A 21,877-nucleotide genomic window follows, 5' to 3' on the forward strand; every position below is an offset into this window, starting at 1 on the left:
GCTACATAATACAGGTGATGCTCCACACTTAATTGATGCCTGACTAGGCTACATAATACAGGTGATCCTCCTCACTTAATTGATGCCTGACTAGGCTACATAATACAGGTGATCGATATTAAATTGATTATGTCAGAAGGCCGAGTATGACAATAGTCATGTATACACCTTAGTCTGCTAATCTTAATCGGCGTAAGGTCAAAATGGAAGTAAAGCATACGCTCAGAAAACAAGGTGTTTTAGTCAGCGGTCTTTTGAATGATTAGGACGTGTAAAGCACTGAATCAGCCTTACAGCGACGTGAAGTGAGTTTGGAAAAACGGAAAGTGTTTATTTTAGATATAGTTTTAACATATAAAGTTGAAATCAAAACGGCGTCTCCAGAATAACATTGTCACTGCGGTAGAACGTAGATTTTATTTTATTTTTATTTTTGGGGGGGGTTGGTTATCATCTGCATTTAAGTCCCATCAGGTAGCCTGATTTCAGATGTGTCCATGGAAACAGGATTATTAGGGAAATCATTATTCTTCCAAAGCATGAAACGTTTAATCAAACTATTGTATTAATCTGACTATTCACAATATTAATTATTGTGTGCATGTAACCATACTAATTGTCTTTCTCTCTTGAATGGGGAAAAAATATGTCCTCTCATTAATCCGCAGCAGCCAGTCAGCCAGCCAGCCAGCTAGTATTCAGTCAGCCAGCAGCCAGCAGTATTCAGCCAGCCAGCTAGCAGCTAGTTATTCATAGCCACAGCGGTTTATGTCAGCCAGCCAGCTAGTTATTCAGTCAGCCAGCAGCCAAGCCAGCTAGTTATTCAGTCAGCCAGCCAGCAGCCAGCTAGTTATTCAGCCAGCATGCCAGCTAGTTATTCATTCAGCCAGCCGCAGTTTATGCAGTCAGTTCAGCCAGCCAGCTAGTTATTCAGCCAGCCAGCTAGTTATTCAGCCAGCCAGCTAGTTATTCAGCCAGCCAGCTAGTCATTCAGTACCAAGCTAGTCATTCAGCCAGCAGCTAGCATCAGCCAGCCACAGCTAGTCGATTCAGCCAGCCAGCTAGTCATTCAGCCAGCCAGCTAGTCAGCCAGCGAGTTATTCAGTCAGTCAGCCAGCCAGCCAGCTAGTTATTCAGTCAGCCAGCCAGCTAGTTATTTCAGCCAGCTAGCTAGTTATTCAGCCAGCCACTAGTCATTCAGCACCAGCCAGCTAGTTCATTCAGCCAGCCAGCTAGTCATTCAGCCAGCCAGCTAGTCAGCCAGCGAGTTAGTTCAGCCAGCCAGCCAGCTAGTTATTCAGTCAGCCAGCCAGCTAGTTATTCAGCCAGCCAGCTAGTTATTCAGCCAGCCAGCAGCTAGTTATTCGCCAGCCAGTAGCTAGTCATTTCAGCCAGCCAGCTAGTCATTCAGCCAGCCAGCTAGTCATTCAGCCAGCCAGCTAGTCATTCAGCCAGCCAGCTAGTCTTCAGCCAGCCAGCTAGTCATTCAGCCAGCCAGCTAGTCAGCCAGCCCGAGTTATTTCAGCCAGCCAGCTAGTTATTCAGCCAGCCAGTTATTCAGTCAGCCAGCCAGCCAGCTAGTTTATTCAGCCAGCCAGCTAGTCATTCAACCAGCCAGCTAGTCATTCAGCCAGCCAGCTAGTCAGCCAGCGAGTTATTCAGCCAGCCAGCTAGTTATTCAGCCAGCCAGTTATTCAGTCAGCCAGCCAGCCAGCTAGTATCAGCCAGCCAGCTAGTATTCAGTCAGCCAGTACAGTCAGCCAGCAGCAGTGATTCAGCCAGCCAGCTAGTTATTCAGTCAGCCAGCTAGTCATTCAGTCAGCCAGCTAGGCATTCAGCCCAGCCAGCTAGTCATTCAGTCAGCCAGCTAGTTATTCAGCCAGCCAGCTAGTTATTCAGCGCATCCTAGGACAGCCAGCAGCTAGTAGTTCAGCCAGCCAGCTAGTATTCATTCAGCCAGCCAGCTAGCTAGTTATTCAGCCAGCCAGGCTAGTATTCAGCCAGCCAGCTAGTCATCAGCAGCCAGCAGCTGTCATTCAGCAGCAGCTAGCCAGCTTGCGGTCCTTAGACTCAAGCCAGCCACTAGTTATTCAGCCAGCCAGCTATCATTCAGCCAGCCAGCCAGCTAGTTATTCAGCCAAGTCCAGCGTATTCAGTCATTCAGCCAGCCAGCTATCATCAGCCAGCCAGCAGCTAGTTATTCAGGCCAGCCAGCTATTCAGTCATTCAGCCAGCCAGCCAGTCATTCAGCCAGCCAGTCAGTCATCTTATTACCTGCGGTTGTCTGTGTAAGGTCTCTTACAGGGCTTGTTCCAGACGTCCTCCAGCCAGCCAGCTAGTCATTCAGCCAGCCAGCTACTCAGCAGCTAGTTATTAGCCAGCCAGCCAGCTAGCTAGTTATTCATCCAGCCAGCCAGCTAGTCATTCAGCCAGCCAGCTAGTCATTCAGCAGCCAGCTAGTTCATTCAGCCAGCCAGTGTCATTCACCAGCCAGCTGGTCATTCAGCCAGCCAGCCAGCTACTCAGCCAGATAGTTATTCAGCCAGCCAGCTATTCAGTCATTCAGCAGCCAGCCAGTCATTCAGCCAGCCAGTCAGTCATCTCATTACTCTGCGGTTGTCTGTGTAAGGTCTCTTACAGGGCTTGTTCCAGACGTCCTCTCCTTAGCAGGCCTTGTGGGGTCAGAGGTAGGGTGTGTAGTATCCCAGAGTTTCATGCCTGTATACTGTTCCTGTACCATACCAGGGTATATGGTAATTACTGGCAGTGCACACAAGGGGTGCATTTCTTTTCAAATGTATTTCTTTTTTAAAAATAACTTGTTATGCACAAAACAAAATGTAGGCAGCAGCGATCTAGTTACAGGAGAGGTTTGATTGTCTCTGCTGTAACCAAGAAGCTTGATCTTGCAAGCTAGCCAAACCAAATGGTAGCTAGCTAGCCAAACCAAATGGTAGCTAGCTAGCCAAACCAAATCGTAGCTAGCAAGCCAAACCAAATCGTAGCTAGCTAGCCAAACCAAATTGTAGCTAGCAGCCAAACCAAATTGTAGCTAGCTAGCCAAACCAAATCGTAGCTAGCAAGCCAAACCAAATCGTAGCTAGCAAGCCAAACCAAATCGTTGCTAGCTAGCCAAACCAAATCGTAGCTAGCTAGCCAGAGGTTAGATGTTAGCCCTTCTCCCTCTTATCCTGGTCGCTGGCCTGCTGGCCCTGGTCTGTCTGGTTGGCCCTGGTCGCTGGCCTGCTGGCCCTGGTCTGTCTGGTTGGCTGGCCGGCTGGCCTCGGTCTCTGGCTGGCTGGCCCCGGTCTCTGGCTGGCTGGCCGGCTGGCCCCGGTCTCTGGCTGGCTGGCCCTGTTCTGTCGGTTGGCCCGGTCTCTGGCTGGCTGGCCCCGTCTCTGGCTGGCTGGCCCCGGTCTCTGGCTGGCTGGCCCGGTCTCTGGCTGGCTGGCCCGGTCTCTGGCTGGCTTGCCGGCCCTGGTCTCTGTCCGGTTGGCTGGCCCTGGTCTCTGAACTCTGATATCCCTCCTGTGTGCCTGAACTCTGATATACCCCCCTGATGTGGGCCTGAACTCTGATATCCCTCCTGATGTGGGCTGAACTCTGATATCCCCGATGTGGGCCTGAACTCTGATATCCCCTCCTGATGTGGGCCTGGTCTCTGATATCCCCTCCTGAGGTGGGCCTGGTCTCTGGTATCCCCCCTGAGGTGGGCCTGATTTCTGGTATCCCCTCCTGATGTGGGCCTGAACTCTGATATCCCCTCCTGATGTGGGCCTGGTCTCTGATATCCCCTCCTGATGTGGGCCTGGTCTCTGATATCCCCTCCTGATGTGGGCCTGGTCTCTGATATCCCCTCCTGATGTGGGCCTGAACTCTTGATATCCCTCCTGAGGTGGGCCTGGTCTCTGGTATCCCCATCCTGAGGTGGGCCTGGTCTCTGATATCCCCTCCTGAGGTGGGCCTGGTCTCTGGACCCCCTGATGTGTGGCCTGAACTCTGTATCCCCTCCTGAGGTGGGCCTGGTCTCTGATATCCCCTCCTGAGGTGGGCCTGGTCTCTGATAATCCCTCCTGAGGTGGGCCTGGTCTCTGATATCCCCTCCTGAGGTGGGCCTGGTCTCTGATATCCCCTCCTGAGGTGGGCCTGGTCTCTGGATGCCTTTGTGCCTCGTGGAGCTCTGTGCCACATGCTAAATGTTACTTGAATAGAGATCATATCATGCTGGAGATGTTCAACCGTCTCCACCGCGGCCGGCGTCTCCACTCACACTCTCTGTTATACACGGCAGCCAGGAAGCCGTCCCTTTTTTGAGGCTTCTTATCGACATCAGTTTTTACCTCTTGTGTTCGTGCGCTATCTCTCTTGCTCTTGCTCTCGTTCCCTTTCTCCCTCTCTCTCCCAATCTACTTACCCTCTCTCTTACAATCTTCTCCTCCCCCCCGTCCCTGTGTCTCCGGAATACGAATGCAAAGTTTCGATATGAGGCTTTTTTATGTTGAATTTAATAAAATGTTCAGACAGTATTAAATCGCTGGAGTGTTCCCCCATATGGCATATGGAAATGCCCAAAATATGAATAGTTCTGTGTACCGTGCTTAAGGCAATGGTTCCACGTGATCTCATGTGCACCTTGGAATGGATTTACATTCTGCCAATTAGTTTGCTCAATGAAATGTAATTTCGAATAGAACTGGCAAATGAGAAATTCCGCAGGAGCCTTTTTCTCTGTGTCGAGATAACCAGATTTATTTTTACGTGGAGCAAAGGACAGGAAAAGCGGTGATGCTAGACGGGTGCATAATTTCTCTAATCAGTAATTCTAATGTCTTTTTAGCTAGTCTGGTGGAATGTGGGTTGAGGAGGAGAAGTGCTGCAGGGTGAATGCCTCAGCTTGGCAGGCTCCTTTACATAGCATTGCAGTAAAGTAATGGGGACTGGACCCTGCTGCTGCTGCTGCAGTAAGCAGACAGAGAGGTGTGGCGTCCTGTGTGTGTCTGCTCTCTTCGCTGCTCCCAGTCCCGTGTCACTACCCGTCTCTTGCCGTGTCGACGAGCACGTACGGAGGTCGTCGACACGCATTAATCGCACTAGCTGCTAACTCTTCTCCTGCTCGTTAGCTGTTCCCTCCTCAAGTTAGCAGCGGCCCTAATAGCCATGTCTTAATGAGCTCTAATTGAGAATGGGCAATTTTCATGGTCAAAGCCATTGTGAATTTAACAAAGACACTTCATCAGTCGTCTAGTATTGCTATTGAGCAGATCGGCAGCTACTGCTCTGCTGCCACGTGTCTCTATCAACAACCCAGGTCGGGAGCTACTGCTCTGCTGCCACGTGTCTCTATCACAACCCAGTCGGCAGCTACTGCTCTGCTGCAACGTGTCTCTATCAACAACCCAGGTCAGGAGCTACTGCTCTGCGGCCACGTGTCTCTATCAACAACCAGGTCAGGGGCTACTGCTCTGCTGCCACGTGTCTCTTCAACAACCCAGGTCAGGAGCTACTGCTCTGCTGCCACGTGTCCTCTATCAACAACCCAGGTCGGGAGCTACTGCTCTGCTGCCACGTGTCTCTATCAACAACCCAGGTCAGGGGCTACTGCTCTGCTGCCACGTGTCTCTATCAACAACCAGGTCAGGAGCTACTGCTCTGCTGCCACGTGTCTCTTCAACAACCCAGGTCAGGAGCTACTGCTCTGCTGCCACGTGTCTCTATCAACAAACCCAGGTCGGGAGCTACTGCTCTGCTGCCACGTGTCTCTATCAACAACCCAGGTCAGGAGCTACTGCTCTGCTGCCACGTGTCTCTATCAACAACCCAGGTCAGAGCTACTGCTCTGCTGCCACGTGTCTCTATCAACAACCCAGGTCAGGAGCTACTGCTCTGCTGCCACGTGTCTCTTCAACAACCCAGGTCAGGAGCTACTGCTCTGCTGCCACGTGTCTCTATCAACAACCCAGGTCAGGAGCTACTGCTCTGCTGCCACGTGTCTCTACTAACAACCCAGGTCAGGGCTACTGCTCTGCTGCCACGTGTCTCTATCAACAACCCAGGTCGAGAGCTACTGCTCTGCTGCCACGTGTCTCTATCAACAACCCAGTCAGGAGCTACTCTCTGCTGCCACGTGTCTCTATCAACAACCCAGGTCAGAAGCTACTGCTCTGCTGCCACGTGTCTCTATCAACAACCCAGGTCGGGAGCTACTGCTCTGCTGCCACGTGTCTCTATCAACAACCCAGGTCAAGCTACTGCTCTGCTGCCAGTGTCTCTATCAACAACCCAGGTCGAGGAGCTACTGCTCTGCTGCCACGTGTCTCTATCAACAACCCAGGTCGGGAGCTACTGCTCTGCTGCCACGTGTCTCTATCAACAACCCAGGTCAGGAGCTACTGCTCTGCTGCCACGTGTCTCTATCAACAACCCAGGTCGAGCTACTGCGTCTGCTGCACGTGTCTCTATCAACAACCCAGATCGTCAGCTACTGCTCTGCTGCCACGTGTCTCTATCAACAACCCAGGTCAGGAGCTACTGCTCTGCTGCCACGTGTCTCTATCAACAACCCAGGTCAGGAGCTACTGCTCTGCTGCCACGTGTCTCTATCAACAACCCAGTCAGGAAGCTACTGCTCTGCTGCCACGTGTCTCTTCAACAACCCAGGTCAGGAGCTACTGCTCTGCTGCCACCGTGTCTCTATCAACAACCCAGGTCGGGAGCTACTGCTCTGCTGCCACGTGTCTCTATCAACAACCCAGGATGGCAGCTACTGCTCTGCTGCCACGTGTCTCTATCAACAACCCAGGTCAGGAGCTACTGCTCTGCTGCCACGTGTCTCTATCAACAACCCAGGTCAGGGGCTACTGCTCTGCTGCCACGTGTCTCTTCAACAACCCAGGTCAGGAGCTACTGCTCTGCTGCCACGTGTCTCTATCAACAACCCAGGTCAGGGGCTACTGCTCTGCTGCCACGTGTTCTCTGTCAACAACCCAGGTCAGGAGCTACTGCTCTGCTGCCACGTGTCGGTCTAATCAAATCAAATGTATTTATATAGTCGTTCTTACATCAGCTGATATCTCAAAGTGCTGTACAAAACCCAGCCTAAAACCCCAAACAGCAAGCAATGCAGGGTGTAGAAGCACGGTGGCTAGGAAAAACTCCCTAGAAAGGCCCAAACCTAGGAGAAAACCTAGAGAGGACCAGGCTATGAGGGGTGGCCAGTCCTCTTCTGGCTGTGCCGGGTGGAGATATACAGAACATGGCAAGATGTTCAAATGTTCATAAATGACCAGCATGGTCAAATAATAATAATCACAGTAGTTGTCGAGGGTGCAGCAAGTCAGCACCTCAGGAGTAAATGTCAGTTGGTTTTTCATAAGCCGATCATTAAGAGTATCTCTACCGCTCCTGCTGTCTCTAGAGAGTTGACAAACAGCGGGTCTGGGACAGGTAGCACGTCCGGTGAACAGGTCAAGGTTCCATAGCCGCGGGCAGAACAGTTGAAACTGGAGCAGCAGCACGGCCAGTGGACTGGGGACAGCAAGGAGTCATCATGCCAGGTAGTACTCAGGCATGGTCCTAGGGCTCAGGTCATCCGAGAGAGAGAAAGAAAGAGAGAATTAGAGAAGCATACTTAAATTCACACAGGACACGGATAAGACAGGAGAGTATCCAGATATAACAAACTGACCAAGCCCCACCGACACAACACTACTGCAGCATAAACACTGGAGGCTGAGACAGGAGGGGTCGGGAGACACTGTGGCCCATCCGATGAACCCCGAACAGAGCCAAACAGCAGGATATAACCCCACCCACATTGCCAAAGCACAGCCACCACCACCAGAGGGATATCTTCAACCACCAATTTTCCATCCTGAGCAACAGCCGATATAGCCCACAAAGTCTCCGCACGCGCACACACCCAAGGGGGGGCGCCAACAAGACAGGAAGATCACGTCAGCGACTCAACCCACTCAAGTGACGCACCCCTCCTAGGGACGGCACGGAAGAGCACCAGTAAGCCAGTGACTTAGCCCCTGTAATAGGGTTAGAGGCAGAGAATCCCAGTGGAGAGAGGGGAACCGGCCAGCAGAGACAGCAAGGGCGGTTCGTTGCTCCAGAGCCTTTCCGTTCACTTTCACACTCCTGGGCCAGACTACACTCATCATAGGACCTACTGAAGAGATGAGTCTTCAGTAAAGACTTAAAGTTTGAGACAGAGTCTGCGTCTCTCACATGGTAGGCAACATTCCATAAAAATGAGGCTCTTTAGGAGAAAGCCCTGCCTCCAGCTGTTTGCTTAGAAATTCTAGGGACAATTAGGGGCCTGCGTCTTGTGGCCGTAGCGTATGTGTAGGTATGTACGGCAGGACCAAATCGGAAAGATAGGTAGGAGCAAGCCCAAGTAATGCTCTGTAGGTTAGCAGTAAAACCTTGAAATCAGCCCTTGCCTTAACAGGAAGCCAGTGTAGGGAGGCTAGCACTGGAGTAATATGATAAAATTTTTTGGTTCTAGTCAGGATTCTAGCAGCCGCATTTAGCACTAACTGAAGTTTATTTAGTGCTTTATCCGGGTAGCCGGAAAGTAGAGCATTGCAGTAGTCTAACCTAGAAGTAACAAAAGCATGGATTAATTTTTCTGCATCATATTTGGACAGAATGTTTCTGATTTTTGCAATGTTACGTAGATGGAAAAAAGCTGTCCTTAAAACCATCTTGATATGTTCGTCAAAGAGAGATCAGGGTCCAGAGTAACACCGAGGTCCTTCAAGTTTTATTTGAGACGACTTTACAACATCAAGATTAATTGTCAGATTCAACAGAAGATCTCTTGTTTCTTGGGACCTAGAACAAGCATCTCTGTTTTGTCCGAGTTTAAAAGTAGAAGTTTGCAGCCATCCACTTCCTTATGTCTGAAACACAGGCTTCCAGCGAGGGCAATTTTGGGGCTTCACCATGTTTCATTGAAATGTACAGCTGTGTGTTATCCGCATAGCAGTGAAAGTTCATTATGTTTTCGAATTACATCCCCAAGAGGTAAAATATATAGTGAAAACAATAGTGGTCCCAAAACGGAACCTTGAGGAACACCGAAATGTACAGTTGATTTGTCAGAGGACAAACCATTCACAAAGACAAACTGATATCTTTCCGACAGGTAAGATCTAAACCAGGCCAGAACTTGTCCGTGTAGACCAATTTGGGTTTCCAGTCTCTCCAAAAGAATGTGGTGATCGATGGTGTCAAAGGCAGCACTAAGGTCTAGTAGCACGAGGCAGATGCAGAGCCTCGGTCTGACGCCATTAAAAGGTTATTTACCACCTTCACAAGTGCAGTCTCAGTGCTATGATGGGGTCTAAAACCAGACTGAAGCATTTCGTATACATTGTTTGTCTTCAGGAAGGCAGTGAGTTGCTGCACGACAGCTTTTTCATTTTTTTGAGAGATGGAAGATCGATATAGGCCGATAGTTTTTTTTATTTTCTGGTCAAGGTTTGGCTTTTTCAAGAGAGCCTTTATTACTGCCACTTTTAGTGGTTTGGTACACATCCGGTGGATAGAGAGCCGTTTATTATGTTCAACATAGGAGGCCAAGCACATGAAGCAGCTCTTTCAGTAGTTTAGTTGGAAATAGGATCCAGTATGCAGCTTGAAGGTTTAGAGGCCATGATTATTTTCATCATTGTGTCAAGAGATATAGTACTAAAACACTTAAGTGTCTCTCTTGATCCTAGGTCCTGGTAGAGTTGTGCAGACTCAGGACAGCTGAGCTTTGGAGGAATACGCAGAGAGAGATCGGTGCTCCTATTACCGTTTAGTGTTACAGAACTTTTTTTTCTCGCAGAAGTTAAAGGATGGATGCCGCGCAGCTGGACAATCAACATCGAGATGTAACTATTATATCTGTTGTCGGATACGGTGAATGTCAGCTGGAGTCTTCCGAGGATCTGTAGCCTTGTGAATTGAATGATGATACAGAGAGAAACGGGACCTGTACATAGGTTAATATGGACAAAAAATATCTACATTATTGTCAAACTTTTTGGTTGATTCACAATATATATTTCTCTAAATAAGCTTTGTTGTACAATTTGTAAAGGTCAAATACACTGCATTTCAAGCAGTCAGCTATAATCTAATGAATTTAGAGCTTGTGAAACTATACCTAAGATAAATATAAACCTTCCACAACCATCAGACCCACTAATAATTAAATTATTCTATCAAAATAGTTTAACCAGTTTTTTTTTTGTAATAATCACTGATCTGCGTTTCAAGTCTGAAAATGCCGTTTGTTCCAAATGTAACCAGAACTAATGATGACCAACTTCCTGTAGCTGGCATTATAGAAAATGAACACTGGTCTCATTAACAATATCCCACGCGCTAGTGATTAGCCCACGCGCTAGTGATTAGCCCACGCGTTAGTGATTAGCCCACGCGCTAGTGACTAGCCCACGCGCTATGGGGTTGGCCTTCCTATTAATACATACACCAAGCCCCTCCCCATGCCCCTCCCACCAAGCCCCTCCCCCTGGCACCAAGCCCCTCCCCTGGTCCATCTCGTTTCTGTATAGAAGGTAATAATTCTCTCAAATGTCTTGGGCGATTCCCATTTGTGAAACAATTTCAAATGCCACAAATTCACTCCTTGTTTTAAGAGGTGTAAGTTGGAAGCCCAGAGATGAGGTTATCATGAACCAAAAGAGACATATGGCGCAACTGTTGTGAAATGTATCTTTTTTGTATTTCGCTGGCATCTTGTGTAATGTTCTCCTCTCTTGTCTCTCTCTCTTGTCTCTCTCTCTTGTCTCTCTCTGCTTGGTTGCAGGCTCACCGGTCGAGGCTCAAGGTTCAACAGACACAGACGGGGAGAACATGACTCACCGGCCTGTGCCAGAGCTTGGCATGGGGCTACTGTGCCAGCCTCACCCCTACCAGGCCCTCTGATGCCCCAGTGAAACATGACAGAGAGGCTGTGAGGCTTGGATCGCCCCCCCGTCCCCTGTCCCGACAATACTCTCAACAGTTCCCCTAACCCCTAAACTTTCCATCCTGCCCCACCATGCTGCGTTTCCTGCCTCTGAAGCTGGGTCGTCTCTACCGTTGTCTGAAGCTTCTACTGGTGGTCGGTCTGTTTGTTATCCTCCTGATGAACACCCACAACCTGTTCGCCTCCTTCCAGAAGAACGAGCTGACGGACCGCCGCTTCATCAACCTCAACAAGTGTCCCGCCTGCTTCGGCACCAGCTGGTGCAGGAAGTTCATGAACGGCCAGGTGTCCTTCGAGACCTGGGGCCGCCTGCGCTTCCTGGATGTCTTCAACGTCAAGAACGTGTATTTCGCCCAGTACGGAGAGCCGCGGGAGGGGACGAGGCGCGTGGTGCTCAAACGCCTGGGATCCAACCAGGAGCTGGCSGACATYGACCAGAAGATCTGTAAGAGAGCGACTGGCCGTCCGCGCTGCGACCTCATCCAGGCCATRTACAAGACGGAGTTCGCYAGGCTGAACGGTGACGTGAGGCTTCTGACCCCTGAGGTGGTAGAGGGCTGGTCTGACCTGGTGCACTGCCCCTCCCAGAGGCTGCTGGACAGGGTGGTGCGGCGCTATGCCGAAACCAAAGACTCTGGCAGCTTCCTGCTGAAGAACCTGAAGGACACAGAGAGGATGCAGCTACTGATGACCCTGGCCTTCAACCCTGAGCCCCTCGTACTACATATAGGTATTAGGACATAACGCCTTTTAATACCTGCCCTCTTCTAGTGTTTCCTCTATGTTACTGTAATTTAAAAGGTCAAGGTGTCTTCGTTGTTTCCTATTGGTTATTACCTTCTGAGTGAGATGCAGTGTCAAGACTGCTCTGACATGTTTTAGAGAAACCTGTGAGTCGATAGTGCCAATTTACTTGTTAGGCTATTTGACCCTTTCTGCCCAGAGCTCTACAGTGTGAGAATTTCACCAGAATGTTCAACTTAAAAAATATACGTGTATTAACTAGGCTTGGGCGGTATACCGTACATACCGTATACTGGGTGTATTGTATAAAACTAGGCTTGGGCTAGTAAACCGTATACTGGCGCGTTTATTGGTATGAACTAGCTGACATGCTTGGCCGAGCCAGGTTATATTGTATGAACTAAGGCTAGGGCGAGTACCTATACCGTACACATATGTTTATACTGCGGTATTGTATGAACTAGGCTGTGGGCGGTATACCGTACATACTGTAATAGGTATTGTATGAAACTAGGCTTGGGCGGTATACCGTATAAGCTAGAGGTGTATTTGTATGAAACTAGGCTGGGCGGTATACCGTATACTGGGGTATTGTATGAACTAGGCTTGGGCGGTAAACCGTATACTGGGGTATTGTATGAACTAGGCTTGGGCGGTATACCGTATACTGGGTTATTYKGAAAACGCCACGAGAAGGTTTTTCAATACCTTCAATACCGTTGAAACAATTTTTTWAAATGTTTTWTTTTTTTTATATAGTACCAGTCAAAAATTTGAACACCTACTCATTCAAGGGTTTTTATTTATTTGTACTGTTTTCTTATTTCTCTCAAATTTTGTGTAGAAATATGTGTACATCCCTGTTAGTGAGCATTTCTCCTTTGCCAAGATAATCCATCCACCTGACAGGTGTGGCATAATCAAGATTTAGATTAAACAGCATGATCATTACACAGATACACCTTGTGCTGGGGACAATAAAAGGCCACTCTAAAATGTGCAGGTTTGTCACACAACACAATGTCACATAAGTTTTGAGGGAGCGTGCAATTGGCATGCTGACTGCAGCAATGTACAACAGAGCTGTTGCCAGAGAATATAAYGTTCATTTATCTACMATAAGCCGCTACCAAAGTAGTTTTTAAAGAATTTGGCAGTACGTCCAACCGGCCTCATAACCACAGACCACGTTTAACCACTCCAGCCCAGGACCTCCACATCATTTTTCTTCACCCCTGGAATCATCTGAAAACTCATTCTGATTGGCTGGGTCTGGCTCCCCAGTGGGTGGGCCTATGCCCTCCCAGGCCCAACCATTGCTGCGCCCCTGCCCAGTCATGTATTTATTCGATGGTGACGCATCATTAACCGAAGATGTCAAATTGGCTTTAGGCCTACATTTTTCACTAGGAATGACAATTGTTAATGCACTATTTATCAAGCGTTGGTGCTTATGCTTGCGCACCTTGCAGGTTGATATGCAGGTTGATACGTATGCTAAAGAGGACGCTTCTCTAGCGGGTACTGATAGGCTGAAAGGCCAGGCGGTTCTAGTGTTAAAGGTGCAGGAAACCCGTCTGCCCTCAGGGGCTCTGCAGGAAACCCTTATGCCCTCGGGGGGCTCTAGCTCTACAGGAACCCTTCTGCACCCCTGGGGGGCTTCTTCAGGAACCCGTCATCCCTCGGGGGTCCTCTTCAAGGAAACCCGTCCTGCCTCGGGGAGGCGTCTTGCAGGAAAACCCTTCTGCCCTCGGGGAAGCCTCTGCAGGTAAGGCCCTTCTGCAACCTTCCGGGGGCTCTGCAGGAAGTCCCCTTCTGCTCGAGGGCCTCATGCATGAAAACCCTCTCTCCCCTGTGGGGTCCTCTGCAGGAATCCCGTCTCGCCCTCGGGGCTCTTTCAGGGAAACCCGTCCGCCTCGGGGGGCACTCTGCTTGGGGAAAAAAAAAAAAAAAAAATAAGAAGGGAAAAGAGAAATACCAGAAAAATGGAGCGCGAGCGAACCCTATGCCCTTCGGGGGGCTTCTAGCAGAGAAACCCCTTCCACTGACCCGGGGCTTCTGTCAGGAAACCCGTCTGGCCCTCGGGCTCTTCAGGAAACCCGTCTGCCCTCGGGGCATCTGCAGAAACCCTTCTGCCCTCGGGGCTCTGGCAGAATCCCCTTCTGCCCTGGGGCTCTGCACGGAATCCCTTCGCCACCTGGAGGACTCTGCAGTGAACCCTTCTCCCCTCGGGAGCTCTGCAGGAATCCCGTCGCTGTGTCCTTCAGGACGTCTGGCCTCGGTCCAGGAAACCCTTTCTGCCCTCCGGGGCCTCTCAGGAAACCCGTTCTGCCCTCGGGGGCTCTGCAGGAAACTCCGTCTGCCCTCAGGGGCCCATTCTTCAGCAATCCCGTCTGCCCTCTGCCGAGGGTCTCCGGCTCTTCAGGAAACGAAGATGCAGGGCTGTCACTCAGGAGAAAGAACAGAGCAGGGCTGGGTGTAAGACCAACCATACCCTCCATTAGGACCGATCCCGGGCGATCACTACCAGATTAAAGTTTGGATAACAGCCAAACTGGTCAGTGATGAATATCCTACAGCATGCCTATCTAATTGATGCCTAACTCGGCCGCAACTAATATGAATACACTACGCGCATCTAGATCTAATGATGGATAAAGCCATGGCACAACTAGTCTAACAATGATGGATACCTGAGCAGGCAGCAACTAGCTAAATGATGGAATAACTTATGGCAGCCAACTGTCTTAAATGATGGATAACCATGCCAGCAACTAGTCTAAATGATGGATAACCTAATGGCAGCAATATCTAAATGATGACAACCTATCGCAACGCAACTAGTCTAAAATGATAGCAACCTAATGGCAGCAAACTAGTTAAATGATGCATAACCTATGGCACAGCAAATATGGATAAATAAGCCAGAAATGATGGATAAGCATAAATGTACACCCCCAAACCAATTCCCCTTTTGTCGCACTCTCCTTCCATTCTCTTGCTGCAATGACCTGGAACGAATATGAAAATCTCTGAAACTGAAAGCAGTTTTCATCCCTCACAGCTTTCAAGCACCGCTGTCATACAGCAGCTCACAGATCAACTGCGAATCTGTACACATAGCCCATCCTAATAATCTTAGCCCATACACCTCTCCCCTTACTGTATTTATTATTCTAGCTCTTTGCACCCCATTATTTCTATTTCTAACTTTGCACATTCATTCCAACTGCAATCAAATCCATTTCCAGTGTTTTACTTGCCTATAATTTGTAATTTACTTCGCCAACCAATGGCCTTTTTTTTGCCTTTAGCTCCTTTACCTCCACCTCTATTGCGTCACAGTTGTAACTCATAGACTTATTTATTCATACTGTAATTTATTATGACTTATCCTTGTTTATGTCCAAGTGTTAACTCGTGTATGTCGAACTGCTTTCTTTATATTGGCCAGTTGCAAGTGTAATGAGAACCTGTATCTCAATGCACTGTACATAGTCAAAAATAACCATGCCAGCGACCACTAGCGTTAAACCGATGCACAACTTGTCTCAAATACAATAATACTGAATATAAAAGAGAAACTGGCAGCAACTCTAATCCTAAATTGCATGGAATAACCATATGCAGCAACACTAGAAGATAATCTGATCGCGCACTATAAGAGAATCACTATGGCAGCAACACTTATCTAAATGGGATGGATAACCTATTGCAGCAACTATAATGATTACTAAATCTAAGATGGAATAACCTATGGCAGCAACTAGTCTAAATGATATAATCTATGCGAGCAACTAGTCTAAATGATGGATAACCTTGCAGGCAAACTAGTCAAATGATGGATAACCTAGTGCAGCAACTAGTCTAAATGATGGAAACCTATCGGCAGCAACTAAGTCTAAAATGATGGAAACCCTTATGCAGCAACTGTCTAAATGATGGATAACTCTATGCAGCAACTAGTCTAAATATGGAATAACCGTATGGGCAGCAACTAGTCTAAATGATGGATAACCTATGAGACTAGCTAAATAAACTTGCAGCTCAAACCTATAGACTATTAATGGATAACCTATCGGCAGCAACTAGTCTAAAATGATGGATAACACTATGGCAGCAACTAGTCTAAATGATGGAAGACCTATGGCAGCACTATCTAAATGAATGATAACCCTATGGCAAGCAACTAAGTCCTAAATATGATCCTTGCAGCAAACAAAGGAATAACTATGCGCACTGCAAATGAGATAACCTGATACAACTTAGTCTAAATGGATAACCTATGGCAGCAATTAGTCTAAATGATGATAGACCTATGGCACAACTAGTTTTAAAGTTTCCCATTTCCACAAAAAACATGTATTTTCAAACTAGGCTGTAAAAAATGTCAATATATTTATGGAAAGTAAACAGGCAGGATCAGAAGTGGTGTACCAAATCCCCTCTTCCATCCCTATCTTTCCCCGCCTAAGATCTTTAGCCTAACACTTACTCGTCAATCAACCACCCCAAAACAAACCTGCAGCTCTAAATACTTCTCCTCACCCAACTATGGAGAAGTTTATGGAGTCTCTGTGGTGGGACTTCCTTTGAAGGTCAGGGATTCCTAGAGTTAACCTACTGATTACGGCATATTTACAGTAAATGGAGGGCAGGTTTGAATTATTCAAAGTGGGATGTCTTTTGTGTGGTGTGTGGTGTGGTGTGTGTGTGGTGTGTGTGTGTGTGTGTGTGTGTGTGTGTGTGGTGTGTGTGTGTGTGTGTGTGTGTGTGGATGTGTGTGTGTGGTGTGTGTGTGTTGTGTGTGTGTGTGTGTGTGTGTGTGTGTGTGTGTGTGTGTGTGTGTGTGTGGTAAAACTAGTTTTGAAACAGGCCAATCCGTAGATATTTCTGTCTCTTCCCTTCAACAGTATGCAGTAGGGCAGTGTTTCTACCTGGTACCAAAAGGATCACATTCATTAGCTTCTGCCGGACACTTACACCTGATTCCATCCATTCAACTCATCAAACCTTTTAATTTGTGGAGAGAAAAAAAAAGAAAAAAACTAAAATCTGCCCCTATTTGGGTCCCGGGACCTGGATTGAGAAACACTGCAGGATCACTTCTGCAATCCCCCTGCTGACCACGAGTTAGTACAGGCATGAGTAGAGGAGCTCCTTTTTTGTATCTGTGACATTATGAAAGCATGTGGCAGAATGTGGTAGCGCCATTGAGTATCTCTATGTTAAGAGTAGCACATTTTCATTTTGTTTTTGAAAATGAAGGTTAAAGCTAATATTGATAATTTACTGCCACTAGCAGTGCTGGAATCCTGAACCAAACCTGGTGTATCATTCATTCATACTTTACTCTATCATCATAGAATACTTTAAGTGGTTGGAAGCATCATTGGCAATGTCCATGTTTAAATGGGTTCTATGAATCTAGAGTCCTCTATCTAACTCTGACCTGGGTTCTATGAATGTAGAGTCCTCTATACTAACTAACTCTGATCCTGGTATTTTGAATCTAGAGTCCCTCTATCTAACTCTGACCTGGGTTCTATGAATCTAGAGTCCTCTATCTAACTCTGACCTGGTTCTATGAGATCGTAGAGTCCTCTGAATCTAACTCTGACCTGGGTTCTGGTATGCAATCTAGAGTCCTTACTAACTCTGACCTGGGTTCTATGATCTAGAGTCCTCTCATCTAACTCTGACCTGGGTTCTATGAATCTAGAGTCCTCTAGTCTAACTCTGACCTGGGTTCTATGAATCTAGAGTCCTCTACTAACTCTGACCTGGTTCTATGATCTAGAGTCCTCTAACTATCCTGGGTTCTATGAATCTAGAGTTCTCTATCTAACTCTGACCTGGGTTCTATGAATCTAGAGTCCTCTATCTAACTCTGAACCTGGTTCTATGAATCTAGAGTCCTCTATCTATAACTCTGACCTGGGTTCTATGAATCTAGAGTCCTCTATCTAACTCTGACCTGTTCTATGAATCTAGAGTCCTCTATCTAACTCTGGACCTGGTCTATGAATCTAGAGTCCTCTAACTAACTATCTCGACCTGGGTTTCTATGAATCCTAGAGTCCCTATCTAAGCTCTGACTTGGGTTCTATGAATCTAGAGTCTCTATCTACTTACTCTGACCTGGGTTCTATGAATCTAGAGTCTCCGCTATCTACTCTGACTGGGTTTATGAATCTAGAGTCCTCTAATCTAACTCTGTCACCTGGTTCCTATGAATCTAGAGTCCTCTATCTAACTCTGACCTAGGTTCTATCGAATCTAGAGTCCCTCTACTCTAGACTCTGTCTACCTGGTTCTATGAATCTAAGGTCCTCTACTAACTCTGACCTGGTGTTCATGAATATGAGTCGACTCTATCTAACTCTGACCTGGGTTCTATGAATCTAGAGCCTTCTACTATCTAAGCTCTGACCTGGGTTCTATGAATCTAGAGTCCTCTACAACTCTGACCTGGTTCTATGAATCTAGAGTCCTCTATCTAAACTCTGACCTGGGTCTATGATCTAGATCCTCTATCTAACTCTGACCTAGGGTTCTATGAATCTAGAGTCCTCTATCTAACTCTGTCTGACCTGGGTTCTATGAATGAGAGTCCTCTATCTAACTAACTTGACCTGGGTTCTATGAATCTAGAGTCCTCATCTAACTCTGACCTGGGTTCTATGAATCTAGAGTCCTCTATCTAAACTCTGACCTGCGTTATATGAATCTAGAGTCCTCTATCTAACTTGTCTGACCTGGGTTCTATGAAACTAGAGTCCTCTATCACACTCTGACCTGGGTTCTATGAATCTAGAGTCCTCTATCTAACTCTGACCTGGGTTTCTTATGAATCTAGAGTCCTCTATCTATCTAACTCTGACCTGGTTCTAATGAATCTAGCAGTCCTTCTAACTAACTCTGACCTGGGTTCTATGAATCTAGAGTCCTCTATCTAACTGCTGACCTGGGTTCTATGGAATCTAGAGTCCTCTAACTAAGCTCATCTCTGACCTGGGTTCTATGAATCTAGAGTCCTCTATCATAACCTCTGACCTGGGTTCTATGAATCTAGAGTCCTCTAATCTAACTCTGACCTGGGTTCTATGAATCTAGAGTCCTCTATTAACTCTGACCTGGGTTCTATGAATTCTAGAGTCCTCATCTAACTCTGACCTGGGTTCTATGAATCTATATGCCTACTATCTAACTCTGACTAGGTGATCTATGGAATCTTAGAGTCTCTATCAACTCCTGTCTGACCCTGGGTCTATGACATTAGAGTCCCTCTAACTAACTTGACCTGGGTTCTATTGAATCTAGAGCTCTCTATTCTAACTACTCTGACCTGAGGTTCTATGAATCTAGAGTCTCTATCTATTAGACTCTGACCTGGCGTCTCCTATGAATCTAGGAGTCCTCTCATTCTAACTCCTGACCTGGGTTCTATGAATCTAGAGTGCTTCTACTAACTCTGAACCTAGGGTCTCTATGAATCTAGAGTCCTCTATCTAATCTTCTGACCCTAGGTTCTTATGAAATCTAGAGTCCTGGACTACACGCCTGCCGTGGTCTCATGGACATCTAGGAGTCCTCATGTGACAAACTCTTGACCTTGGGTTTCTTATGAATCTAGAGTCCTCTACTAACTCGTGACCTGAAGGTTCTATGAATCTTAAGTCCTCTATCTACACTTCTTGACCTGGGTTCTATGAATCTAGAGTCCTCTATTCTAACTCTGACCTGGGTTTCTATGGAATCTAGAGTCCTCTATCTAACTCTGACCTGGTTCTATGAAGTCTAGAGTCCTCTATCTACACTTCGTGACCTAGGTTCTAGTGATCTTAGAGTCCTCTCATTCTAACCTGGACCTGGGTCTATGAATCTTAGAGTCCGCTATCTAAACTGAACTTCTTACCTGGGTCTCATGCAATCCTAAGCAGTCCTCTATTCTACTCTGACCTGGGTTCTATGAATCTAGAGGTCCTCTATCTAACTACTGACTGGTCTACTGAACTGTTCTCTATTTCTGATGGGTTCTATGAATCTAGAGGTCCTCTATCTAACGTTGACCTGCGGTTTCTATGAATCTAGAGGTACCTCTATCTAACTCTGAGCCTGGGTTCTATGAATCTAAGTAGTCCTCTATGCTAAACTCGACCTAGTTCTCATGAATCTAGAGTCCTCTATAAACTCTGTCTGACCTGGTTTGATTAGGCTAACTAAAGAACCTGTCTAGAATCAGAGTCCTCTATCTAACTTACTGACCTGGTTCTATGAATCTAATGAGTCCTCTATCTATCTAACTCTGACCTGGTGTCTATGAATTCGGAGAGTCCTCTATCTAACTCTGACCTGGTTCTATGATGACTCTATTCTACGACTGTCTTTGACTAGAGCTTATCTAACTCTGAATTTCTGATCTAGTCTCACTCTTGTCTGACTGGTTCTATGAATCTAGAGTCCTCTAACTAACTTTGGACCTGGGTTCTATGATTGGTCCTTCATCTAACTGACCGGTTCGAATCTGAGCCTCATCTATTAACTCTTGACCTGGGTTCTAGTGAATCTAGAGCTCCTCTATCTACTAACTTGACCTGGGTTCTCTTTAATGAAATCGCGAAAAAAAAGTCCCCCTTCCTATCTTAACTCTGACCTGGGTTCTATTGGTAGTTGAATCTAGAGTCCTCATATCTAACCTCATGACCTTAGGTTTCTATGAATCTAGAGTCCTCTATCTATCTAGTCTGACCTGGGTTTCTATAATCTAGAGTCCCTATCTTAACTAACTCTGACCTGGTTCTATTGAATCTAGAGTCCTCTATCTAAACTCTGACCTGGGTTCTATGAATCTAGAGTCCTACTATACTCTCTGACCTGGTCTATGAATCTAGAGTCCTCTATCTAACATGCTGACGGTTCTATGAATCTAGATCCTTCTATCTATCTGACCTGGGTTCTATGAATTCTAGAGTCCTCTATCTAACTCTGACCGGGTTCTATGAATCTAGAGTCCTCTATCTAACTCTGACCTGGGTTCTATGATCTAGAGTCCTCTATCTAATCTGACCTGGGTTCTATGAATCTAGAGTCCTCTATCTAACTCTGTCACCTGGGTTCTATATCTAGACCTCTATCTAACTCGACCTGGGTTCTATGAATCTAGATCCTCTATCTAACTCTTGACCTGGGTCTATGAATCTAGAGTCCTCTATCTAACTCTGACCTGGGTCTATGAAATCTAGTAGTCCTCTATCTAACTCTGACCTGGGTTCTATGAATCTAGAGTCCTCTATCTAACTCTGACCTGGTTCTAGAATCTAGAGTCCCTCTATTAACTCTGACGCTGTTCTTATGAATCTAGAGTCCTCTATCTTAACTCTGACTGGGTCTATGAATCTAGAGTCCTTCTAACTACTTGAACTGGGTCTATGATCTAGAGTCCTCTATCTACTCTGACCTGGTTCTATGAATCTAGAGTCCTCTATCTATCTAACTGCTGACCTGGGTTCTATGAATCTAGAGTCTCTAATCTAACTCTGACCTGGGTTCTATGAATCTAGACCGTCTCTATCTAACTCTGACCTGGTTCTATGAATCTAGATCTCTATCTAACTTCTGACCTGGTTCTATGATCTAAGTCCTCTATCTAACCTGTCTGACCTGGGTTCTATGAATCTAGAGTCCTCTAACTAACTTTGACCTGGGTTCTATGAATCTAGAGTCCTCTATCTAACTCTGACCTGAGGTCTATGATCTAGAGTCTCTCTATCTATGCTAACTCTACCTGGGTTCTATAGAATCTAGAGTCCTTCTATCTAACTCTACCTGGGTTCTATGAATCTAGAGTCCTCTATCTAACTCTGACCTGGGTTCTATGAATCTAGAGTCCTCTATCTAACTCTACCTGGTTCTATGAATCTAGATCCTCTACTAAACTCTGTTGACCTGGTTCTATGAATCTAGAGTCCTCTTCTAACTAACTCGACCTGGGTTCTATGAATCTAGAGTCCCTCTATCTAACTCTGACTGGTTTATGAATCTAGAGTCCTCTATCTAACTCTGACCTGGTTCTATGAAATCTTAGAGTCCTCTACTACTACCCAGACTAGAACTCCTCGTCTGTCACGCTGGGTTCCTATG

The sequence above is a fragment of the Salvelinus sp. IW2-2015 genome, unplaced genomic scaffold (genome assembly GCF_002910315.2).
Source record: "Salvelinus sp. IW2-2015 unplaced genomic scaffold, ASM291031v2 Un_scaffold16393, whole genome shotgun sequence".
NCBI lineage: Eukaryota > Metazoa > Chordata > Actinopteri > Salmoniformes > Salmonidae > Salvelinus > Salvelinus sp. IW2-2015.